This window comes from Corvus hawaiiensis, chromosome 26, assembly GCF_020740725.1.
Source record: "Corvus hawaiiensis isolate bCorHaw1 chromosome 26, bCorHaw1.pri.cur, whole genome shotgun sequence".
Taxonomy (NCBI): Eukaryota; Metazoa; Chordata; class Aves; order Passeriformes; family Corvidae; genus Corvus; species Corvus hawaiiensis.
In genome coordinates, this window is record NC_063238.1 from 22,396,970 (window position 1) to 22,411,116 (window position 14,147).

The following is a 14,147-nucleotide window of genomic DNA, read 5'->3' on the forward strand; positions in this document are numbered from 1 at the left end:
TAGCCATGGGATTTTCCTGTGAATGAGGCTTTTGAAAAGTGCACACATCAGAGTACATGGTTTAAGCAGATTTTTGTCTGTTATTAATCATAGTTGTGCCTTTAACTAAACTAGGTTGCCAGTCAAGATTTCTGCTGTTAAAAATTGCAGGTCTCTCACAGACACTTGTACCTGTGAGTCTTCTCAGTGTTCAGTGTGACCACTGATTAAAAATGAGCAGTTCTGTTTTTTCAGGCCAGTACTGAAAGATTTCTTCATTGTTCTGCTGTAGCTGGAAGGGAAAAAATCCTGAAAATTTAATTGCTTCTTAAAATATTCTGCTAAAAATATTTTACTGTTAAAATTCTGGGTGAATTGCTTCATTTAAGAGCAAAGAGCATCAGCAAAATGAATTGGGGGGGGGGGGGGGGGGGGGGGGAAGCACCAGGAGGGGCTGTGTGACTGATAGTTCTTAACTTGAAGGTAATGTGGCAACACAATGGATTTTGCTCGCTGCAGGACTAACAGAGCTGCTGTTAGTTTGGATGGACGTTGGGAGCAAGGTGGGATGATTTCTGTTTTTTCATGGGTGGGGGGTGGGAATTACTGAATTACTAAAACTGACCTCTGTAGTGGGTCCCTTCAGTTGAGGGAACTGTTGAACTTCTGCTCTTTTGAATTTCTGGCTGTTTGTACCAGGCTGAAGGTTTCTGGTTCGCTGAAGACTGGCTTCTTAACTGAGACTGTGTTGTCCTTAATGTTGGTGTATTCTGAAAAGTGCATTTAAAACTCTTAACATGAAGCTCATGGTTTCAGGATTTCATACAATACTCTTGAAAAAAACATGCTTAGAAACATCTGCAGCTAAAACCAAACACATTTTTTGCCTTATTTGTAGCATTAAGTGATCCCTTAACTTGGCTCAGTATTTTAATGCAGTTCATAACTTCCATTTCCTTGGCCAACCTTACCTATGTAGCTAACAAATAAAGTCATGCCTTTAGCTATGTCTGCAAACAAAGCTCGGGATGGGAGAGAATTCCTCTCTGTTGTGATTCTGTAACTTGGACTCACTCTCAGGCAGCCAGGCTTTAATATGTCTTTTGAAGAGGCATGGCACCCAGGAGACCAGTGCCGAGTAGGAGCTGTATCGACTGCTGTCCCTCTGCTGCTGAGGGGCTGCACATGTATCTAAGGACATGTGCAAGCTCTGCTTCTGCTTTCAGAAGTCTTCAAGGCACTGTGAAAGATCGGTAACCTCACGTTTTCACCTGTTCACAGAAGCAGCTAGTAAATGTGTAAAATACCTGCAGCCATGGCTGAAATTACTGCAGTGTTAAGTTTTTTTGAGAAGGGACAGATTCCAGGGAAAGCTTCCATGGAGGGTAAAGAACCTAAGGCGTGCTGGGACTTTTTCAAGAATGCTCTTCTGAAAGCACAAAATCAGTTCCTCCTCTTTAGAGATAAGGGATGTAGGAGGAGCAAGAGCCCCCTTGGCTTAACTGCAAGCTTCTGAGTCTCCTCAAAAGCAAAGCATTCCAGAGATGGAAATGTGGATAAATACTCACTGAGAACTATGTGGACATTGCCAGGGTGTGCAAAAATGCAGTTAGAAAAGAAAAAGCTCAAATTGTGTCAAAAAATACAAGATAGGGTTCTTTAGGTGCAGAAACAAGCAGAAACAGAAGGCAAATACTGTCCTGTTGATAAACAGGACAGGAGAATTAGTCACTGGCAATGCTGAAAAGGCAGAGGTTCTCAACACTTCCTTCACCTCTGTCGGCACCAGCAGTGCTGGGCCCCTGGCCTTGGGACCAAAAACCCAGGCTGCTGCAAACACAGATCCAGCAGTGTCAGTGAAGGAAGAGTGGGGGGTCAGTTATTACAGGAGCTGATGTTGCAAGGCTGCTCTCCATAATCTTTGGAAATTTGTGGACTTCATGGAATGTCAAAAGACTGAAAAAGGATAATGTACCCCCATCCACGAGAAAGGCTTAAAGGAGGATCCAGGGAATTTCAGCCCCATCGGTCTTGCTTCAGTCCCTGAGAAAACTATGGAACAAATCCTTCTGGAAGCTATCACAAGTCAGATGACACATGGGATTGGGAAAAGCCAACACAGATTGACTAAGGACAATTTGAGCTTGACAACCCGGACCACCCTCTGTGACAAAGTAACCTGCTTGGTCGATGTGGGGTGGGCAGTGGACATTGCCTGCCTGGATTTCTCCAAGGCTTTCAGTATGGTTTCCCACAGCCTCCTCCTGGAGAAACAGATGGGCTATGGTGTGGATGAGTGCTCTGTGTAGTGGTGGGACCTGGCTGAGAGGCGGCACCCAGAGGGTGCTGGTCAATGGCTCCTTTTCAAATGGTCAGCGTGGCACGGGTGGGGTCCCCCAGGGATCGATGCTGGGCCCAGCGCTGTTTAATATCTTCGTAAGTGATCGGGAAGACGGGATCAAGTGTACCACTTGATGAAGTTTCCCAATGATACCGAACTGAGTAGGAAAGTGGACACTGTGGAAGAGAGAGCCATCCTGCAGGAAGATTTGGGTAGGCTGGAGAGTGGCTAGCAAGAATCTGATGAAGCCCAGCAAGGGCAAGCGTAAGGTCTTGCACCCATAAGGGAAAACATAACCCAGGTGTGCAGCACGGGCTGGGATCTACCCAGCTGGGGAGCATCTCTGTGGAAGGGATCTGGGGATCCAGGTGGACAATCAGATCAATAGGAGCAAACAGTGCTGTGCTGGCACAGAAAGCCAACGGGATGTTGGGCTGCATCCACAGGGGCATCACCAACAGAGATCAAGAAGTCATTATCCCACTCTGCTCAGTGCTCATCAGGCCACGCTGGAATACTGTGTTCAGTTTTGGTCCCTGCAGTGCAGAAAAGATGTGGACAGGCTGGAGAAGGTCCGGAGAAGAGCCACAGACCGGGAAGTCTGTCCCAGGGGCAAAGGCTGAGAGAACTGGGTTTGTTCAGCCTTGAGAAAAGAAGACTTAGGGGAGACCTCATCACCATGCTCCACTATTTAAAGTGAAGATGGAGACTCCCTTTCTACAAGAAGTCACATGGAAGAGGCAAGGGATAATGGGTACAAGTTATTCCTGAGGAGGTTCCAATTGGACACATGAGGAAAATTTTTCACAATGAGAACAATCAGCCATTGGAATAACCTCCCCAGGGAAGTTGTGGATTTCCCCAACACTAGAGATTTTTGACATTTGGCTGAACACATTGCTGGGCTGTCTTATCTCAACTGTGCTTTTGCCAAGAAAGGTTGGATCAGATGTTTCTTGTACTGTACCTTAAGAAAAAAAGCAATGGCACGACCAAATGCCATAAGGCTGGCCAGTTACACTACTGTATTGAGTGCAGTAGAATTACGAACAGAAAACTGACTACTATAAAATTCTACGTGACTGCTTGCTACCTGTCTTTCCATAAGTGGTTTGGGTTTTTTCCTGTGATATACATAAAATGCATCTTAAGAATTGTATTTCTGTCAACCAAATTCTACAGCTATCAAGGTGATTTTCTCCAGAAGTTTGAGGCTTTGACAGGCCCATGTGTTCTTCAAAGAATCTACTGCTTTAGGTTACTGCAATGTTAAACAGTATCCTTTTCATAAGCACCACCATGTGGTTTCTGAATTAAAGAAGACTGTAATCCATCAGTGATAATGTGAGGTAGAATAAAACCTATAAATTCAGTAATAAAAAAGGCTGTAGTCTTGGCCCAACTGAGTTTTGTCAGGGGCAATTTAGGACAGGGCAGCTGCCTCAGGTGCCTGTTTTAAGTCATCTGTTACAAGTAACCCTGTTGTGCCAGCATCATCTTTCATTTGACTTTTGAAGTATGTTGTTCCAGTTTTGTACCTTAGTTACATTGGCTTTTAAGCTTGGCTGCAAATTTAAGAGTCTTTCAATCGCTTTAAAACTCTTTCAGGTTAAACTCTCTCTCCATGAACTCTTGTCTGCATGGTCTGAGTAGCCACTTCAGGAAGAACCGAATCTGAGATTGCAAGGTGACTCTCGCAGAGCAGTGGCCAACACCCAGCAGCAGCAGTGCCAGCTCACCGTCATCCGTGCCTGCCCTGCCCCTCTGACTGGCCTCCAGCAGGCACAAAGGCGGCTCTTAAATCAGGTGAGGGCTGTGGCGATACTTGAGAGCTATTCTCACTCCAGCTGGCTCTCTGGTATTTCTGCTCTAAGTCAAGTCTGCGGCCTGCGTAGAGTAGGGTTAATATTGGTGTTAAATTAAGTATGAGACTTGCACAGTTGTCTTTAACAGGTGAGGGCCCACCTTCATAGATACCATCTGTCACCATCATGCCTGGCTGATTGTTTTTAAAACACTTTAAAATTTTAATCATAGTGGATATTTTAAATATTTTCTCCTTTTTTGCTGGAATTCTTTTCTGCATTTTCCAGGGATGGAGGTTCAAACAGCAATCTGCTCTGAACTAATGTGATTAGTTAATTTTTTTTTTTTTTTTTTTTTTTTTTTTTTTTTTTTTGAAAGGAGAACCTGTCTTTTTAATAAACAAAAATAATATTACTTGGACTTGACCTGGGTATTGAACACTTCTGAACAGTAGTACTAGTAGTAAAAACTATTTAAGTGCTTTTCTGGAGTGGGCTCAGCACTTGATAGAATTGAGCTGGCAAATCAATACTGTGCTATTTTATATTCATGTACTACAGACATGCAGTTCAAAGTCATCCAACACATGCAGCCTGCTGTTAACTGTGGAACTTCTTTATGAGGTTTCAGGAGCATGTCTGTTTCTGTGAGCCCTTAGCAGGCATGCAGAACAGCAAATTTAGTGACTGTTTTTGTAATGATGAAAACACTTTAACTTGTATTGCCTTGAATAAAAAAAATACTTTGTAGAGATGCATAATTGAAGGGCTCCAAATCCTGACACAGGTAGTTGAGAGGGTTTTACATACCCAAAGGTTGCCATGGGTTTTGGATTTCTGCAATCACATCATGTGAATGCCAGACTATGGTCAAACTTAGTCAGAAGCCGTGTGTGTCACATCAGAAAATAACTTTTTGCCTGTTTCACTTTGAGGCAGAACATCAGTTGTGCAGCGCAAGATCAATATGGGAAACCAGGATTGCAAGTGCTTCACTTTACATTAATAATTCCATCTAAAAATGTTGGCTTTGCACTAGTATGCCACTGGAATTTGTGCCACCAGAGAACATTGTGCTGGAACACATTTTCTTATGTGAACGCTTAATATAATGTTACCATCTCCTGAGAGCACCACACGTTATCTTTCACAGAGTGTTTCACATGATACAGTTTGAGGCTCTAAACACTTTAGACTTAACCATTGCAAATATTTCTTGAGCAGTCCACCTCAAAGAAGATATTTTAACTGAAGTTTAACTGAAGAAAGAATTCCTAATTGCGAATTTTAGTTCTTTTTTTTTTCTTATGGGAAATCAGCAGCTCAGCCCTGCTCCAAATGAAGTGAGCTATCAGCAGAGTGTTCTGTCAGGGCTTTAAGGATGTCTCCATCAGCATCAGCGTGGTAAAACTCTCTGTGAGGGGTGCTGTCTTACAAATACGAAGCTGTGCTATGTAGCAGTTAAGTGGTTTAAAGGCTCATATATATTAAACATCAAAAGGGAACAGGAAGAATGTGCAGATTTGCATTTTCAAACCACGTTTGGGTTTGGAGAATGTAGTGTTGGTGATCAGTGATTTTTCCATTAAAAATTAAAAGAAAGTTCTCTCCAAAGTGACAAATGTGTATCATTTTGGTCTGCAGAGATGGGGTTTCTGAATGCTAATACTAAACCTCTGGTATTCCAAAGGTTTATACACAGGTGTTTGACACCAAATGAGTTACAGTGGAGATGATGAGTTACAATTGTGTCTTGACTGCAATTACACTTTCTCTGTGCCTTTACTAATCCATTACTGAATACCACTGTGATTTGGGACATCTCTGCAATGCTGGCTCAGTCAGGATTTCCCAAAGTTGCCTAAGGCTATAATCAAACATGTCCCGATGAGCATGCCTATAAAATGCTTTACAGTCACAGTATAGTAATATACATTGATAACCTATATTGGAACACAGCAGAAAGCAGTGTGACTGTGAGACATGCTTTTGAAGTAATGTTTATACTGCACTTGGAGATCAGCTGGCAAGTAATGCTATTACAGTAGAATTATATTGGTATTTATTATGTGATTTACCATACGAAAAATTAATATTAGAGATATGACTTAAACAATCAGTGTTACCTCTGGCATTAGATATCTTAGGAGGACATTTTGGACAATGTAATGAAGAGAAGCCAAGAGTATTTTTGGTTCTTATAATTAGGGGAATATTGGCAGCCTTGATCTTTTTTTTCTTTAGAAGAAACAATATAAAATATACAGTATTAGCTGCAGTCTCATCCTCCACACACATACACATGGTACTGGTGGCTCCATCTTATGTAGCTTTAAATCTAGATTTCCTAGCTGCATTTCCTAATACATACAATAGGTTCATAAATTGGAATAAACTTAATACAATTAAACTTTCTGCACCATCAGCACTGTACAAAAGTGTTTCCCTTGCTCTTGAAGTAGTAATACCATCAGTGCTGTATCTCTCCACTTCATGAAGGACATACCACAGACCTGTAATTACTTAGAGCGTATATGAAAGGTTACACTGCATGTACAGTACTTGCAGTCTGCCTCTGCAGAAAAAGGCACATATTGGCTGTGTTTGAATTGCTATCATAAGCTCAGCAAATCAATCATCAAGGGGATTGAGGACAGACAGCTGAAGGGGACAAACCCAGCTGATATTTTCACAGTAGAAAGCCGCCAGCTCCTATGGCATGCTCTGCAGGCTTGGCTGGAAAGCAATTGATCTCCATTGGTGACTCCATAATAAGCTGTGGATGGGTAAACAAGCAGAGGATGTGACGCTGTGAGAAAGTTAAGTGTTTTTTTAGCATAGAAAACAATACATGTGAGACTGGAAGTTTCCATAATGTTCCAGAGGCAAACCTCTGTCTGCAGTGAACACTGTGGAGAACTGGATAGCATGTCCTGGAGTTTGCTCAAGAGTCCAGCAGACTTGGAAGAGAGCAGGAAAAGAGGGATAACTCCACAGATATTCAAAGTAATGAGGCTGATGCTTTTCGCTGCTTTAAAGTTGGTGGTGGCTCGAAGCTCCAGATTTTGGCACGTTTGGCTTAATACACTAAAGAAGAAAGTGCACCTGGGGGAAAGTCTAGGCAGGTCCCCAGGTAAAGTGGTGAGTTACTGCTTGAAACCTGACTGGCATCTGAAAATCTGAAACTGGGAAGTGTTTGCTGTGTAAGTTACAGGCAGTAATAAATTACAGTTATGGAAGATGTGTTGTCTTAATTCCTCTTGACTGCACTTAAAATCAGTATTGGTTCTCAAAAAAATAAAACAAAACACAATTTATCACTACACTGAGATTGTTGATAGAAGACAAAATGACCATGACTTCTACTAGATATAACCAACAAAAATCCAAACAAGTATGTAAACAAAACATGCTTGATGATCAAATCGGGGGAGGGGGGAGAATATCTACATTCTTTTATATTAAAAGAAAAAAAAAGTGATTTTTTTAAAAGAGACGGGAAAACCCATAATCGCATAATGAAGAAGGGAATTAAATCTGGCAACATTCCCAGTGTTGAGCCATACTCAAATGAATCCATAAATTAAACATTAACTAATCTAACTAATGGAACTAAAAGGAAGTAAATGCTATTTGATGTATATTAGCTTTTCTTAGAAGGTTTGCCTCTCCTATCAATCAAAGACCTGTGACCTCTCTGACTGCAAACTCAACACAGTATTAAAAACTGTCACTGAGATTTCCTTTGCTCAAGCAATCTGGCAAGCAGAGAGACTGCTGGCAACACAACAACCAATTTATCCAACAGCCCTGTCTCATCCTTGTGTGGTGTACTTTATGTTCTATAATTGGCTACAGATTATGGATAAAATGTCCCAGTCAGTTTAATACGGTGTCCAGCATAAGGATTCAGGCCAAAAGACCAAAAAAACTCCAAGCATGACCTTCCACTGGGTCGGTGTAGTAAAAGGCCAAGTGTAAATCTGGGGATGTTTTAATCTGAGGAGCGAAGAGGAGTGGGAATACAATCCCAATACTGCATCCATTGATTAAATGAATACTGTTATATCTGATGCCTGCAGTTTTAAAGGCTTGTACAAAACTGTCTAGATCCCCGCACTGTGAGAGAAGCAATAAACATACTTAAAGGACTGAAAGCAGTGTCTGAGGAGCAGAAAATTAATTTATCAAAAAGACTTGGAGAAGAGTTTATGTGGAGTAGAAATTACTAGGATATGAGGTGCTAAAGGGCTCATTAGCCTGGTGGAGGAAGAGATGATGAGTTTCAGTTGGATACAGGACCCCTGCACCTACCAATGTCATTGATAACAGTTGCAATTAGTGGTGATGTCTCCACTTCTCAGTATCTTCAGGCATGCTGAGCCAGCAGGGGAAAAGCCAGGAGAACTAAAGCTATTACAGAAATTTACAGACTTCCCAAGGCAAAAGGAGAGAGTTCTTTGTTGTTAAGGTACTGGCAGAACCAGGCTGTAACTCCAGTGTAAACATCTCCTACAAGGCAAAACGTGAGCCTCTGGCAGCCCTGTGCAAAAGTGCTTAAGAAAGAACAGCACGGGCAAGGGAGAGGAGAATGGGAGTGGACACGAAAGAGCCACGTACTTTTGGAAGCAGGAACTCCATGTTGGAACAGATACACCTCTGAGGAGACTGCAGCCCATGGAAAGTAAATTGTATCTGAGGAAAATCTTCAAGAACATGTTACCAAATTGCCAATCTATTTTCCCAGCCTATTTTTGAGGTTTCTTGCAAATGTTACTGGTGATTTCTTCTCACCCAAAATGTTAAAATTTATCTGTGAGGCTGGAATGAATGATAAGGTTGGAAGAAAAAATAATCTGAATCTCAGTGTACGCTAGAATTCACTAGCCTTCTTGTGAGTCCTATATCTTCAGAGTAAAACTGAGAGGCTTTCAAGTCAGAAAAGGGGAAAAAGAAGGATGCAGTAAAGCAAGCTTTTCCTCGGAGGACATTTGTGCTCTTGGCAGGGCAACATATCAAAATATTTTAATGACGTGTTTCTTAAAACCAGCAACTTTAAAGTAGAATGATGAAGCTGTGGCCCAAAGAAGCTAGAGTAACAAATACACTTTACTATTGGGAATGAAAATATGTAAGTATATCAATTTTCTAAGATATTATAATCACTATATTCTATAAGACAAATCATGACAAAACATCCCAGCAGTGAGTTAAAAAGTTCCAGGCATTTCTCTCAACAATTTCTAAATATTTAAATAGAACTTTTAAAAGAAAGAAGAAATAAAAAAAAACAAAACACAAACCAACCAACCATTTGTTGTCCATTGACTGGTGCTGAAACACAAGAATTTGACTAGCTCTGCAAGCAGTTGCACATCAAGCTGTGTCATTGCAATGGCTTTCTTTACAGGCTCTGTGTTCTGGGTTGTAACATGCTGGAGAAAAAATACTGTTCTCATTCTGATCCTTTTTACACAAACCAGGGGAATGAATGACCACTTGAATCCAATTTGAATCACAGCAGCAGTCCTATTTGATTGCATGTTGGCCATATTTGTGGTAGAGGGGTAGTGTCTGACTTTTATTGGAGGCTTTCTTCTTTTAGAAAGCTCAGGTGGTTTTTAAACTTCATTGCATTACATATTTCTATAGCTCTGAATACTTGAATCATTTACAGCCATCCTGAAACACAGATTCTGGAGCAAGCTGAACAAAACGACTCTTAAAATGGTTCTTTACTACAGTGAAAGTCATTTTCCCAAAGTTGTCATCTTCCTATGCCTGAGGACAATTCCCAGACCTTGGTTTCTCGACAATGTTTAACCATTTTCTTATCTTGTCTTAACTTAGCCAAATACAAAACAATTAACAATGCCTTTGTTCACTCTGGAGCACGTGGCTAATCCTGCAAGCAGAAGATGTGATTCCCTTGAGCTGCCCTTTTGTTCATGTGTTGTAGGCAATGCTGGGCAACAATGTAATTGAATTATTCAAAGCCCGTTGAACTATGCGGCACCACTTCTGTGGGCTGTGAGTACAGACAGAAGGTGGGAATCACAGACAGTTTGGAAGCCAACTGTCCTCTTCCAGCAATCTTGTTCAGACAGGAATTCAAAGGGTTGGGAAGTACCAGTAACCAATTTTAGTGAGCACTAGAAAGCACAAGAAAATGCTGAATGGACCAGAGCATCGCTGGGCAGGAGGTAGAAGTTGTCCCTGCAGTGAGAAGATCGGGAGGAGACATGGGGAATACAGGAGCAGAAGCAGGGCACAGACTATACTGGGTTTTGTTTAACAGCTTGCAGCACAGAGAACAGTTGGCAATGCAGCAAAGTTGGGCTGTGTCCCTTCCCAGCTGGCTAGCAGAGCTCTCAGGGTGTGCTGTGGGGAATGAGTGGCTGTATGAACTGGATTTAGTGATTTACAGCTCCACTGTGGTAAGGAGAGGCAGGCAGGAGCCATGAGCCTGCATTTCTTTTCTGGATACATCCCACAGCCTTCACGCTGACCAGCGGCTGAGCAAGGGTGTGTCAGCCCTTGACCCTGTGCAGTGTTTAATTTCAGCATTGAATGCTCTCTTGGAAAAACTTCCTACGATATGGATCCCACTGGAAAGATTATCTACTTTTTCAGCACAGCAAAAACAAGTGCTTGTAAGGAAGCTGTTGATTCTCTTGAGTTTGTCTCGCTTGCTGAGCAAGACAGTGATACCAGTCTTGTTCAAATTTTGATGAATAAAGATGACAATCTTGAGTATCTGTTTTACCTCTGGGAACCTTGAAAAACTCAGGTGTCATCCAGTTCAGAAGTTGCCCCTGTTGCATCTTAAATGATCTTCCACCATCAGGGTGTAAGATCAGGTATTCTGGATTCACAGGCACCTCTGTAATAAGTGCTTGCCATTTCTTGTTTTGTAAGGCAAAGTGTGAGACATGGAAGTTTTACTTGCAGAGGCTGTGGTTGAGGAGGGTCGGTATCTGTGGCAATTCTCAGGCTCTGAAGCCTCCCCACTACCAAAATCTTGCCAAGCAAACCAAACCAAATACAGCTAGTTATAAATCAGGAGCGTGACATGAAGCCTGACGTTTCCTGATCTTTCCATCAGGCCTTTTGAATGGAAATTGATAATTATACAGGAAGCTGCTCTGAAGTGATTAGTGTTTCCTGCTCATTCTTTCTTCCTTTTTCTTCTGAGAATATGGAGGTTAAAGCCATTGATGGGAAACTATAAGCAAAAGCAGACATGCAGTTAATTTCTCCTTACAGAGACAAGGGCTGTGCTGGAGAATATCGTAAGCAGCAACTGCCTCTCACAGCTCCAGAACCTGGAGTTCCTCCTGCCCAGCTGCTAAAGCCCAGCTTGTTGTGCCCATCCCAGGCTGAGGGATGCAGCTGCTGCTTTCCCGTTTGCAGGCACAGGACCCCAGCAGGGACAGCTGCACAGATGGCCACAGACAAGGTGCTGCTTTTATTTGTGTGTCCTACATGAAGGACTCACAGAAGACCCAAGTACAGACAGACCAGCTGGTCCAGCTTGATGCTTGCAAGTGAATAACACCCACCCACCCTCTGATCACTCACTGATCCCCCCAGCAGCTGGCACTTGCTCCTTACAGCCCCCCCTGCCCAGTGTGGAGAGTGGAAACTACATAGAGAGATAGCGAGCAGGCAGTGTTTGGCCAGACTCTGCACAGGACTGACCTCTTTTATACACCTTTCTGTCTGATCCTCCCTGTGCTCCTTCCTGATTCCCCGCCTCTAATTATTCCCTCCCCTTTGCTCCTTCATGTTACAAACATATATTATAATACTGGCTTCTCGCAAGTATAAAGGTAGATATTATATAATGTTAGAAATGCTTTTTGCTGTGTGGATGTAGTTTTCCCTCTTTTTAGCAAGAATGTTAGCAAGTGTGAGCAAGTAAGATAACCTCCAAGCGAACAGAGGATGAGGCCCGAGAAGCTGCTGATCAACACTTTGTCCAGGGAACAAAGGGGCCCAAAGGCTGCTCTGCCCGGAGAATGGGGGGGCCAGGGGGCCCCAGAGCCGCTGTCACCGCTCCGCCCGGGGGGCAAAGAGGCCAAAGGTGCAATCAGCCCTGACTGTCTGGGGAATTAAGAGGCCCACTCAACTATCAACTCTCACCTAGCGAGCCCAAGCCCAAGAATCAAAAGAAATAAAACCGCAAGGCAGAAGAATACGCATGCTCTAAAAAGGCGGAACCAAGGAGGGGCCATGCAGAACAGCTCCTGGAAAAGTTTGAATATGCATAAAGAACAGACAGTAAAAATGGCATGAAAAGGACTATCCTCGAGCATCAGGTGTGCTCTTGGCAGAGCGCCAAGGCACCCGGCCGTTATCCCTTTGCTTTATTTTATGTGTCTCTTATTGTCTTTATATTTAACCCTTTAAATTCTCACAGGAGAGTGAACCTCGCTTTTCACATTCACAATCCCCTTCCTCTAATTATTCCTTCCAAAGTTTTGTAGACTCCCCTTCAAATATCCCAAACCCTCCCGTTCTTCTTGTTTGCCCCTTCTTATCAGTTACAAACTCCAAATGACCCTGTCGAAAGCTCCTCAATGGCCCATCAATCAGTAACCTGAGACTTTGGGTTTTATCATTGTCTCCCTTGTCTCTTTTCCACCAGGTTTGCATATGTGTGCCCTTGTTTATGGAATCCCCCTTAATTTATTGCCACCTTTGCTTTGAAAAGGTCAAGTCCTTGGTCAATAGACCTCATGAAGCAAATGCACTTACCTTCCACAAGGTATGCCTATGCAAAGGTTTCATCGCTAAATTTCCTACTCTCTGGTACTAAAGGACAAGGTCTCTCAGGGCTACGTCGAGATAGTCCAGACCCCACGGGTTGTGATTTTCCTTTGGCCAGCTGAATATTTGTTTTGTCTATACTGATGTTTCATTTTACAAGAATTTTACTTTCATATTTGAATATGAATCTTGAAAATACTTGGCTTGTGCATAGAATCCAGTCAAAATTATAAATTCAGTGCCAAGTGGCTTTTCTTTTTATACACAAAATCCCTGCCAACCCCCTGAAAGTTTTATAAGGACAAACTAACAACAGAGGTTATGTAAAGTTCCTACTTAAAGTACTTTTAATTTAATTTACTATAGTGGCTTTACAAGTAGGGATAAAGCATAGTTAGCAATGCTCCTCTGTGCCAAGTGAGCTTTTATCTTGAAGTTCCTGTTCTGTGCAGATGTATGTATGAAATAATGAAGAGCCCCAAAGCAACCATATAGGGAAGCATTGGAGTACTTTTCAATGTTATATTTTGATGATAAATTGTGGAATTTGGTAGCAAGCCAAGATGGATGGCAGTAAATAAATTATGCTTAGGGCCAGGGTAGACATACAGACATCCTGACAGGATTTTCTTCATTATTTCATCTAGAGGACAGTGCAAGCCTCAAATAATAAAACATGAAAAGTCAGCTGCTTGGTAGGAAGTTTAGCTCAAATCTGCATCAGTGCTTGAATATGCAGGACGGGGTCCTTCCTCCTAATGCTGTGTGTCCTCCCACCATCAGGGCACTAACTACAGGTAGCGGCAGTGATCTTAATGTTACCTTTTATATCAGTTACACGAGGAAATTCCAGCCGCCCCAACAGCAGCAACTTTGGGAGCGGATTAGGAGGGCACTGTGAAAGAAAACAAATGTTCACAGCTTCAGAACTTGGGGTAAATTCAAAGCATTCCATTACCTCCTCCGATAATATCTTTCCTTATAGAGAAATAGAGTTTATTTCTGCCACTCAAGAACTGCGAGACGAACTACAAGCTTTACCAAGGAAGCGCCGAGCCAGTTCGCCCTCACCGGGCTCATTCCAAGCGCAGCCAGCGCGGCGGCGAGCGTCCTCGGAGCTCGGCCCTGGCCGGGCACGGCCGTGGCCAGGCTGCCAGCCCGCTGAATTCTCTGGACTTCGCATCCCGAACCCCTCCCGTGCTTAGGCGCGGCTGCTCCGCGCTGGTGCTGCGGACGCAGGTGTCCGCAGG

The 14,147-nt window shown here is 42.8% G+C and overlaps 1 long non-coding RNA gene across 1 annotated transcript; it reads right to left on the reverse strand.

Moving 5' to 3' along the window:
- Window positions 1–60: 60 nt before the first annotated feature.
- On the reverse strand, window positions 61–14,115 carry LOC125316999. The gene is made up of 3 exons (XR_007199926.1): window positions 13,720–14,115; window positions 605–749; window positions 61–271 (listed from the first exon to the last, which is right to left on the reverse strand). It is a non-coding gene; the product is annotated as an uncharacterized LOC125316999 (long non-coding RNA).
- Between the last annotated feature and the right edge of the window lie 32 nt (window positions 14,116–14,147).